Genomic DNA, 10,706 nt, shown 5'->3' with positions numbered 1-10,706 from the left:
AAACCTTGTGAATGGATTTGGTAGGTGGAAACTGAAAAGAGGCCCGTCGTATATATATATATATGTGTGTGTGTATATATAGATATATATATGTATGTATGTATGTTTGTTGGTTGTGTCTGTGTTTGTCCCCCACCATTGCTAGACAACTGATGTTGGTGTGTTTACTTCCCTGTCACTTGGCAGTTCAGCAAAAAGAGACCGATAGAATAAGACTTACAAAGATAGAATAGACTTACAAAGAATAAGTCCTGGGATCGATTTGTTCAGCTAAAGGTAGTGCTCCAGCATGGCCACAGTCAAATGACTCAAACAAATAAAAGAATATATATATTTGTATGTACCTATGTCTGTGTCTTTGTGCCTATGTTTATACACCTTGACCACTTGGCAACCGTTGTTGGTTTGTTTATGTCCCTGCAGTGTGCTTCGCTGTCTGTTTTGGCATGGTTTTTATGGCTGGATGCCCCTCCTAACACCAACAACTCTGCAGAGTGGACTTAATGGTTTGGCAGAAAGAGAACAACAGAATAAATACCAGGTTTAAAAAGAAAAGGACAAGGGTTGATTCCTTCCATGTGGTGCCCCAGCATGGCCGTGATCCAATGATTGAAACCATTGAGAAAGAAGATAGGCAGATAGATAGATGGATAGAGATAGATAGATAGACAGACAGATAGACAGACAGACGGATGGACGGAAGGACAGATATCATCACCATCTGCATCATTATTTAACACCTGCTTTCCATGCTGGCATGGGTTGGACAGTTTGACAGGAGTTGGCTTGGCAGAAGAATGTATCAAGCTTAGCTGTCTCTTTTGGCATGGTTTTTATGGCTGGATGCCTTTCCTAATCTCCCTGCAGAGTGGACTGGATGCCTTTTTTTATGTGACACCTGCATTGGCAGAGTCACCAAGTATCTTACAAGACAAAGAATCTTTGAGAGGGGGAGGAGGCATTGGAGGTGGTGATCTTGTGTCAAATAAAGAAAGGTTAGAGTGTGACAGAGAGACAGAAACAGGTGTCTTGCTGTAGAGGAGATACATGGTTAACAAGTCAGAGAGAGAGAGAGAAAGAGAGAAGGAGTGATCAAGATGAGGCTAGTAATAGGTGTGCTGCTGCAGAGGAGAGACATGGTTAACTAGTCAGAGGGATACAGCAAGAGGAAGAGGGCAAGAGAGCTGGAGAAAGGTGATGGCAAAGTACCAGGGCATGATCATGAGGAACAGGGATCAAAATATAAATGGGAGAGTAGAGAAGAGCAAGGGAGAGATAAGAGGTGACAAAGTGGGATGGGCATGCCCTCAAGATACAGGCTCAGAATATAAGTAGCACCTTGAGCAAGTGTCTTCTACTATAGCTTCAGGCCGACCAAAGCCTTGTGAGTGGATTTGAGAGACGGTAACTGAAAGAAGCCCATCGTATATGTGTGTGTATGTGTGTGTGTGTGTATGTGTGTGTATATGTTTGTGTGTCCCCACCATTAACATTGCCTGACAACCGATGCTGGTGTGTTTACGTCCCCCGTAACTTAGCGGTTCGGCAAAAGAGACCGATAGAATAAGTACTAGGCTTACAAAGAATAAATCCTGGGGTCAATTTGCTTGACTAAAGGCGGTGCTCCAGAATGACCACAGTCAAAATGACTGAAACAAGTAAAAGAATAAAAGGAAAACTAACATAAATGTTAGATTTAAAACAAATATCTTAATAATTGTCATCTTCTTAACTTAACCCCTTTGTTACCATATTTCTGCTGAAATGCACTGCCTTCGTTTCAATCAATTTCGAAAATGATGACAAATTTAGTACAATAACTTTGGTGTTTTGGAACATAAATTAATATGAAATTTTGAAGGAAGATTATAATTTAGCAGACTGTATGACGCATGCGTACGAACAGCCATGCTACATGGCAGTGAAACATGGGCTGTAACTGCTGAGGACATACGTAAGCTCGCAAGGAATGAAGCCAGTATGCTCCGTTGGATGTGTAATGTCAATGTGAATACCCGTCAGAATGTAAGTATCTTGAGAGAAAAGCTGAACATTAGAAGCATCAGTTGTGGCGTGCAAGAGAGACGATTGCGCTGGTATGGACATGTGGTGAGAATGGATGAGGATAGCTGCGTGAAAAAGTGCCACACCCTAACAGTTGAGGGAACCCGTGGAAGAGGTAGGCCCAGGAAGACCTGGGCTGAGGTGGTGAGGCAAGACCTTCGTACATTGGGCCTCACCGAGGCGATGACTACTGACCGAGACCTTTGGAAATGTGCTGTGCGTGAGAAGACCCGGCAAGCCAAGTAAGATCGTTGCCAGTGCCCCTGGACTGGTTCTTGTGCGGGTGGCACATGAGATGCACCATTTTGAGCGTGGCCGTTGCCAGTACCGCCTGACTGGCTCCCGTAGGATTTTCGAGCGAGATCGTTGCCAGTGCCCCTGGACTGGCTTGTGCGGGTGGCACATAAAAGACACCATTTCGAGCGTGGCCGTTTTCGTGCGGGTGACACGTAAAAGCACCCACTACACTCTCTGAGTGGTTGGCGTTAGGAAGGGCATCCAGCTGTAGAAACTCTGCCAAATTAGACTGGAGCCTGGTGTTGCCATCCGGTTTCACCAGTCCTCAGTCAAATCGTCCAACCCATGCTAGCATGGAAAGCGGACGTTAAACGATGATGATGATGATTATTTCAACCCTAATGTTACCATATTCCTGCTAAAATACAGTCTTTCTTTCAATTAATTTTAGAAATAGTGAAGTTTATAAATATTTTCACCATTATTAAGATGACATTTGAAATACAAATGAACATCAAATCTTAATTGAAAGTTTTAATTTCGACCACTAAGACTATCATTGGATTGCTCCATTTTGTTGTGCAGTTATCCATGAAGGCAAATCTAATGAGATTTCTGTTTCATGGCTGCATTTTAGAACAGTGAACCTAAGTGTATAAGTAACAGCAGAAATAGATGGAAGGATGCAGTGAATATGAAGGATGCAGTGTCAAGTTTGAAGATATCTGTTAAAGTAGCCTGGAATGAATAAAGTGAAGGACAAATATCTGACAGTTTTCTCAGAAATTATGGTTTCTAAAATATGACTTTTGACATTGGATGGTTCATTGTGAAACGAACTGTCCAAGTAGTTTAGGTTAATAAGTTCAGAAATACAAGATTTATTTGAAACTTCTGAGAATGTATCTGATTCAGGAGACAATGTTTCTGTTGCTGCTAATATCTTTGTGTTGAATTCATTAAAGTGTCTTTGGAGTTAACCAATGTACATTATTTACCAGCTGATATACCCTCCAGCTTTCTGCAGGTGTTTTGGGGAAATTTCGAACCTGGGTTCTCATTCCTAAAGTATTTTGCGATATTAGTGTTCAGGTCACTGCTTGGAATCAAACTCGGAATCTTGAGGTTAGTAGCCCGTGCTCTTAACCACTACGCCATATGCCCATGGGCAATTATTGAGTGAATTTTAGGGCTTATAAATCTTTTTTTTTTTAAATCTTTTTTTTTATAAGCCCTAAAATTCACTCAATAATTGCCCACGGGCATATGGTGTAGTGGTTAAGAGTTCAATCCAAGTTCAATTCCAAGCAGTGACCTGAACACTAATAATAATAATAATAATAATAATAATAATAATAATAATAATAATAATAATAATAATAATGATAATAATAATAATAATAATAACATCGCAAAATACCTTAGGAATGAGAACCCAGGTTTGAAATTTCCCCAAGACTCCTGAAGAAGGCTGAAGGGTATATCAGCTGAAACGTGTTAACAACAAACAAGATGAGGACAAGTAGCCGTGAAATGTAAACATTGTAAATAATGTACGGAATTCCTCATCTTTTAAATATAGAACTGTATTAACCAATGTAGTTATGAAAAATACAATTGTATATATGATTAATAACTGCCCTGGCATTGACATTAATACTGATGGTTTGTATATGATGTTCTGGAACTGTTGAAGAATAGAACAACCGTCTTTATCAATTGACTGTCTTAGCCTGACAGATAAAACTCTTTAATTTTCCTTCAATTATTTGCATTTCTTTCTAAATATTTAATACAGCATTCATAAGACAGAATCCTTAAGATAAATTGCAATCATGATGTTGTAACAGTTTATTTGGTATATCAAGAATCTACAGAACACCTTCAAGGGAAACGGTAATTACAATAAATTTGAAGCAACTTTCAGTTTCAAATACCATTTGCTTCAATTCTGATGTTTACGCTTGAACTGCAGTTTCCTGCACCCCGAAATTCTTGCACTGTGTGTTTCTGATTGAAAAGTATTGCACTAACAGTTGCTATATGTCCTATCCACCATTATTCCAATAAACTCTTCAAATTTATATCTTTGCTGGCAGTCAATAACGATTCACCACTGCTGATCTTTTTTCTTACATTAACTTCAACAACTAATTATTGAAGCAGTGCACACATTGGAATTTCCTTTCCAATTTTCTTCTGCATTATTTCTTGGATGCTAAACGTGGTAAGATGGCAGAATCGTTAACACACCGGAAAACCTGTTCAGTAGCATTTTGTCTGACCTTCTGCATTTCTGAGTTCACATCCTGTCACAATTAACTTTGCTTCTCATACATTCAGGGTCAATAAAGCAAAGTACCAGTCAGATACTGGGGTCGATGTAATACACTACCACCACCACCACCACTATCACCACCCCTCGCAATCTCCTTAAAACTGCTGGCCTTGTGCTAAAATTTGAAACCATTATTTCTGGGACAAAACAGTTTCCATATTTAGATCAGTATTTTTGACTCTTTGAACATCATCATCATCATCACCATCACCATCGTCATCAACATCATCATCATTATCATTACCGTCATTATCATCATCATTGTTGTCGTCGTTGTCGTCCACATCAACATCAGGATCCCCAAGACTCTGCTGTTTTGAGCCCCAGGACTCACTGAGCCAATCACCCACTTTTCAAGCTGTATAAGTGACTGACTGAGTTCATAGCATTCCCCCTGGATGGGACGCCAGTCCTCTGCAGAGTTACTCATTTATACCTGAGTGGACTGAAGCAGCATGGGATACATTTTTTTGATCAAGAACATAATGCACCACCTGTTCCAGGAATTGAAACCACCATCTTGCAATCACGTGTGCAACACCTTAAGCGTTTGACCATACACCCTCCACTTTGAATAACAGCATTACTCTTTACTGTTTACTCTTTTACTTGTTTCAGTCATTTGACTGTGGCCATGCTGGAGTACCGCCTTTAGTCGAGCAAATCAACCCCAGGACTTATTCTTTGTAAGCCTAGTACTTATTCTATCAGTCTCTTTTGCCGAACTGCTAAGTTACGGGGACACACCACCATCGGTTGTCAAGCGATGTTAGGGGGACAAACACAGACACACAAACATACACACACACACACACACATACACACACACACACACATATCCACATACACACACACACACATATCCACACTTAAGGCGGCGAGCTGGCAGAACCGTTAGCACGCCGGGCAAAATGCTTAGCGGTATTTCGTCTGCCGTGACGTTCAGAGTTCAAATTCCGCCGAGGTCGACTTTGCCTTTCATCCTTTCGGGGTCGATTAAATAAGTACCAGTTACGCACTGAGGTCGGTATAATCGACTTAATCCGTTTGTCTGTCTTTGTTTGTCCCCTCTGTGTGTAGCCCCTTGTGGGTAGTAAAGAAATAACACATATCCACACGATGAGCTTCTTTCAGTTTCTGTCTACCAAATTTACTCACAAGGCTTTGGTTGGCCCAAGGCTATAGTAGAAGACACTTGCCCAAGGTGCCATGCAGTGGGAATGAACCCGGAACCATGTGGTTGGTAAGCAAGCTGCTTACCACACAGCCACTCCTGTGCATTACAGCAGTTCAAATTACAATTATTTTTTAATTATATTCGTCATATTTTCTTTTGCCTCTTTCGACATTTTTGTCTTTGTTTTTTTATGAATTATTAATTTTCTTTTTATTTCACTGAGAACATATTTGTGACGAATATACCTCCCTCCGACATGTATGTACTCTCACCACCACCACCACTACCACCACATTTTCTGGCTACAAACTTAATTCACCACCCTTTGTTAACTGTCCTCTGTGTGCATCTACAAATATAAATGGTCTGTTCACATGTGAAAGGTCATGAACAACTATGAAAGGATTCTATTGAAAAATGAAGGGTCATATTGAAACATGAACAGTCCTGTTAAAATGTGAGGTTTATACATTTACAGGTCCTGCTCAAATACAAAAGCCTTTGTTTCAATATTATTTATAATTCGCGATGTTTTGGTAAATGGTGCCAAGTTTTACAATTCTGTGAAGAATAATAATAATATTTTATAAGCTTTAAGCTTATAAACAAAAACTGTACATTGACTAAAGAAAATAGTGTAATATTCTTTTCAATCTAGGCACAAGGCCCACAACTTTTAAGGAGGTGGGGCCAGTCAATTAGATCGACCTCAGTATGCAAATGGTACTTAATTTATTGACCCTGAAAAGATGAAAGGCAAAGTCGATCTTGGCAGAATTTGAACTCAGAACGTAGCGATGGGTGAAATACTGCTAAGCATTTCGTCCAGCGTGCTAATGATTCTGCCAGCTCGTTACCTTATACATTCTTTTCTACTCTAGGCACAAGGCCTGGAATTTTGAGGGAGGGGGCCAGTCGATTAGTTCGACCCCAGTATGCAACTGGCACAGTGTAGTGAAGTATATTATGGTTACAAAACAAAATACTATGTCCTGGCTAGCAATTAATATTTATAGCAATTAATATTTATAGGCCAGCTGCCAGGAATGTGTTTAATATGTAAATTGATCTTGCTAATAGTGTTACACCACTAAACTTAGTGACTATTTAAGCAATGTGCTCATGGATAATTGATGTGTTGGATGTGGTTCTGATGAAAGGGCAATAACCCTTGAAATATGCATATACACCCACGACCTATTTTTCTATCTTTAGTCACATTGTTTACATAGATGTATTCACATACGAAATGTTATAACTTTCGGTGCAGGCTCAAAATTATATAGAGATAAACTTTAAAATGCCAACCAATTGCGTTTGCCAAAATCCTTTCACCACCATTCCTGACCTCTTCAATGACATGCTCTCTCTACTTCTGGTCAGCTTCACGTTATATCACTCAAATATATCCCATATTTAAGATGTAGTTTTCATCCAACAAGGAAATCTCTATGTGGTTGCTTACCCTGTTAGAAATAACAGCTAAAAGGCGGCGAGCTGGCAGAAACATTAGCACACCAGGCAAAATGCTTAGCGATATTTCGTCTGTCTTTATGTTCTGAGTTCAAATTCTGCTGAGGTCGACTCTGCCTTTCATCCTTTCAGAGTTGATAAATTAAGTACCAGTGACACTCAGGGGTCGATATAATCGACTTAATCCCTTTGTTTGTCCTTGTTTGTCCCCTCTACGTTTAGCCCCTTGTGGGCAATAAAGAAATAAGAAATAACAGCTAAAATATCTCTCACCTCAACACAATACTTTCCAACTTTCTGTCTTTCTGAAATACCGGTTATTCTTCTAGGATTTCAGTGACTGCTTTTAAAGAAGCTCACCTTGTATTTTTCAGAAGCTGAACACACAACTGACATTACAACATTATTCTAGAAATTATTGTTATCGACATTATTTACACAAGTAAATCTCTGTGTTTATTACCCCTCATCTCCCCTCGCCCATCACCACATAACAACATCAACATCAACAACATGTTAATGTTAATGTTGAGTCTAAAAATATGATTTGTATTATGTAACATGAGAGATGTTAAGAATAGAATTGAGTGAGATTGATTAAATTGCAGCAGTGGGGGTAGACTAGAATAATAATGGTTTTGTGGTGAGGGTGGTTGTAATGGTGGTGGCGGTGGTGGTGGTAGTGCTGTTGCTGTTGTTGTTGTGGTGGTGGTGGTGGTGGTCGCGGCGGCGGGGGAAGTGGAGAGTGGTAGCTATGGTAATATTGGTAATGATGATGACAGTTCTGGTGGTGGTAGTAGTAGTAGTAGTAGTAGTGGTGGTGGTGGTGCTGGTGCTGGTGGTGCTGGTGGTGGTGCTGGTGGTGCTGGTGCTGGTGGTGCTGGTGGTGCTGGTGGTGCTGGTGGTAGCTGTGGCAGCGGCAGCGGTGGTGTTGGTACTGGCTCTTATAATCCATCAAGCCATTGAACCATTCATGAAGACTACTTCAACGCAGTTTCTCTTCTTCCTCTTCCTCTTCTTCTTCCTCTTCTTCTTCTTCTTCTTCTTCTTCTTCTTCTTCTTCTTCTTCTTCTTCTTCTTCTTCTTCTTCCTCTTCCTCCTCTTCTTCTTCTTCTTCTTCTTCTTCTTCTTCTTCTTCCCTGATAGCTTTTAGTCAGATGAAGTACTACAGTGATATTTAAGTCCTTTCTCAAGGTCTCTCAAGAGAAGCTCATCTTCAGACTGGAGACCTTAATGTTCCACCACAGACAAGGCCCTACAAAACACACCAAACATTTACACTGTTGCTGATCCAAACAACAGATTAAGTGTCCTATTAAATTTATCCACTGATAGGTTTCAGTACAGTTTCCATCTATTTAGTTGCTCTGACAGACTTCTTAAATACACAGCCAAGTGGGGAAGACACATTTTGGCTCAGCTGTTTTGGCGTCACTCATTTGGCGTCACTCATTTGGCGCCACTAATTTGGCACCGCTCATTTGGCACCGCTCATTTGGCGCCATTAATTTGGCACCGCTCATTTGGCACCGCTCATTTGGCACCACTCATTTGGCACTGCTCATTTGGCGTCACTCATTTAGTGCCACTAATTTGGCACCGCTGATTTAGCACTGCTCATTTGGCGTCACTCATTTGGTGCCACTCATTTGGCGCCGCTCATTTGCCGGTGTTCATTTCGCGCTGCTCATTTGGTGCTGCTCATTTAGCGCCACTCGTTTGGCACCGCTCGTTTGGCACCAACCATTTGACGCCAACCATTTGACGCCAACCATTTGGCGCCACTCATTCGATGCTGTCATATTTGATATCAGACATTTTAATTTATCTCTTGTTTTAATGTTTCCTTCTCTCTCTCATTTCTTCTCTCCCCCTCTCTCACACACTCTCCCCTTCCCTCTCACTTTCTATCTTCCCCTCTCTCACTGTCTCCCTCATTCTCTCTCCCTTTCTTCCACCACCTCCTCACTCTCCTTTCCCCCTCCTCCGTTCCTCTCCAGTCTTACCCATCTCTTTCTCTGTTTATGTGAGCATCTCTCTCTCTCTTCCTCTCTCTCTCTCTCTCTCTCCCTCTCTCTCTTGTAAGAATGCATCTGTAGGTTGAAGGGGAACGATGTGGAAAGGGCACTTGCCCCAGGGGTCAGGGCAAGCATGGTTTTGTAAGTATATCGTGTATACCTACTTTCTTTTCTTTTTTTTATTTTATTCTATCATTTCATTATATGTAAACCCCTACACTTTATGTCTGTCTTTGTATTGTCCCCCTCATTCTGCACCCTTGTGGCAAATAAATGAAATCATCATTATTATTATTATTATTACTTCTCTTTATCACAGGTTTTGTTTGCGATCCTGGTGTATTGCATGTGTAGCGGGCTTACCACCTGCAGCCTACGGTACCTGCTATTCATTATTTTCAGTTAATACTTTTCTGATTATTCTGGCCGTGCCAAGGAGGCAAACCTTTTATAACAGTTCTGCTGGGAACTCTATTCCAATTTCCTTTATATTCCTCTTAATGCCTTCTGATACTGTCCCCAAGGACCCAACAATAATTGGCACTATCATCACCTTCTTCATTTTCCATAGCCGGGCTATTTCATACTTAAGGGGGTTGTATTTATTTTTGTGTCTTCCTTCATGGGCCAAAGGGGCTTGCAACATCAACTCTATAGCACATGTGGTGCACCTTGTCTCACCACCACTAGGTCCCGTCTGTTATGCTCTAGCACCTGATCTGTTTAGATTGGGAAATCCCAGAGGATTTTTGCTAGTCTCCGACTCTGCCACTCTCTGTGGCTTGTGTTCATACCACGTCTTGCCTTTCTCTAGCCCCCCACTTTTCACACAATTTCCAATGTAACACTTTCACTACCTGGTCGTGTTACCACAACTTGTAGTGGTTCAGGGCAAGTCTAGGGCATTTGTTCATGATATGAGCAACGGTTTCAGCCCCTTTATTGCAGATGCAGCACAGCAGAGACACCTGTTCATTCCTAAGGTTGACCCTCCAGTTTGTGGCCAAAGCTTGGCCTTGCTCTGCCAGTATAGTGCTCTGGGTCTCTTTTTCTTACCTTTTCTCAGCCAATCCCTCCTATTTTTTCCAGCAACTTCTGTTGTGGCCACATGGAATTGATTGTGTTGTCCCTTCTTGCATAATTCTTCTTCCTGTCCTTTTTGTACTTCTTCCTTTGTTTTCCCTTTTTTCTTTGCTCTCAATACACCTTCGTTCCTCACCGTCACTAGCAAAGTTCCCTTACTTAGAGCTAGATATCTCATTAAGCTCTCAAGTTCAATACGCACGCAGTCTTCCACACTTATCCGTCCCCTCCTCCATTTGCTCTCTTCATCTATAGGCGATCAGTCTCAACCCAAGGATAATGGGCTCCAAACATCGTTAGGAACTTTCTTGACTTC

This window comes from Octopus bimaculoides, chromosome 1 (assembly GCF_046866305.1).
Source record: "Octopus bimaculoides isolate indiv1 chromosome 1, ASM4686630v1, whole genome shotgun sequence".
Classification (NCBI taxonomy): Eukaryota; Metazoa; Mollusca; class Cephalopoda; order Octopoda; family Octopodidae; genus Octopus; species Octopus bimaculoides.
The sequence above is the reverse complement of the archived record's forward strand: the minus strand, read 5'-3'. Positions refer to the sequence as shown.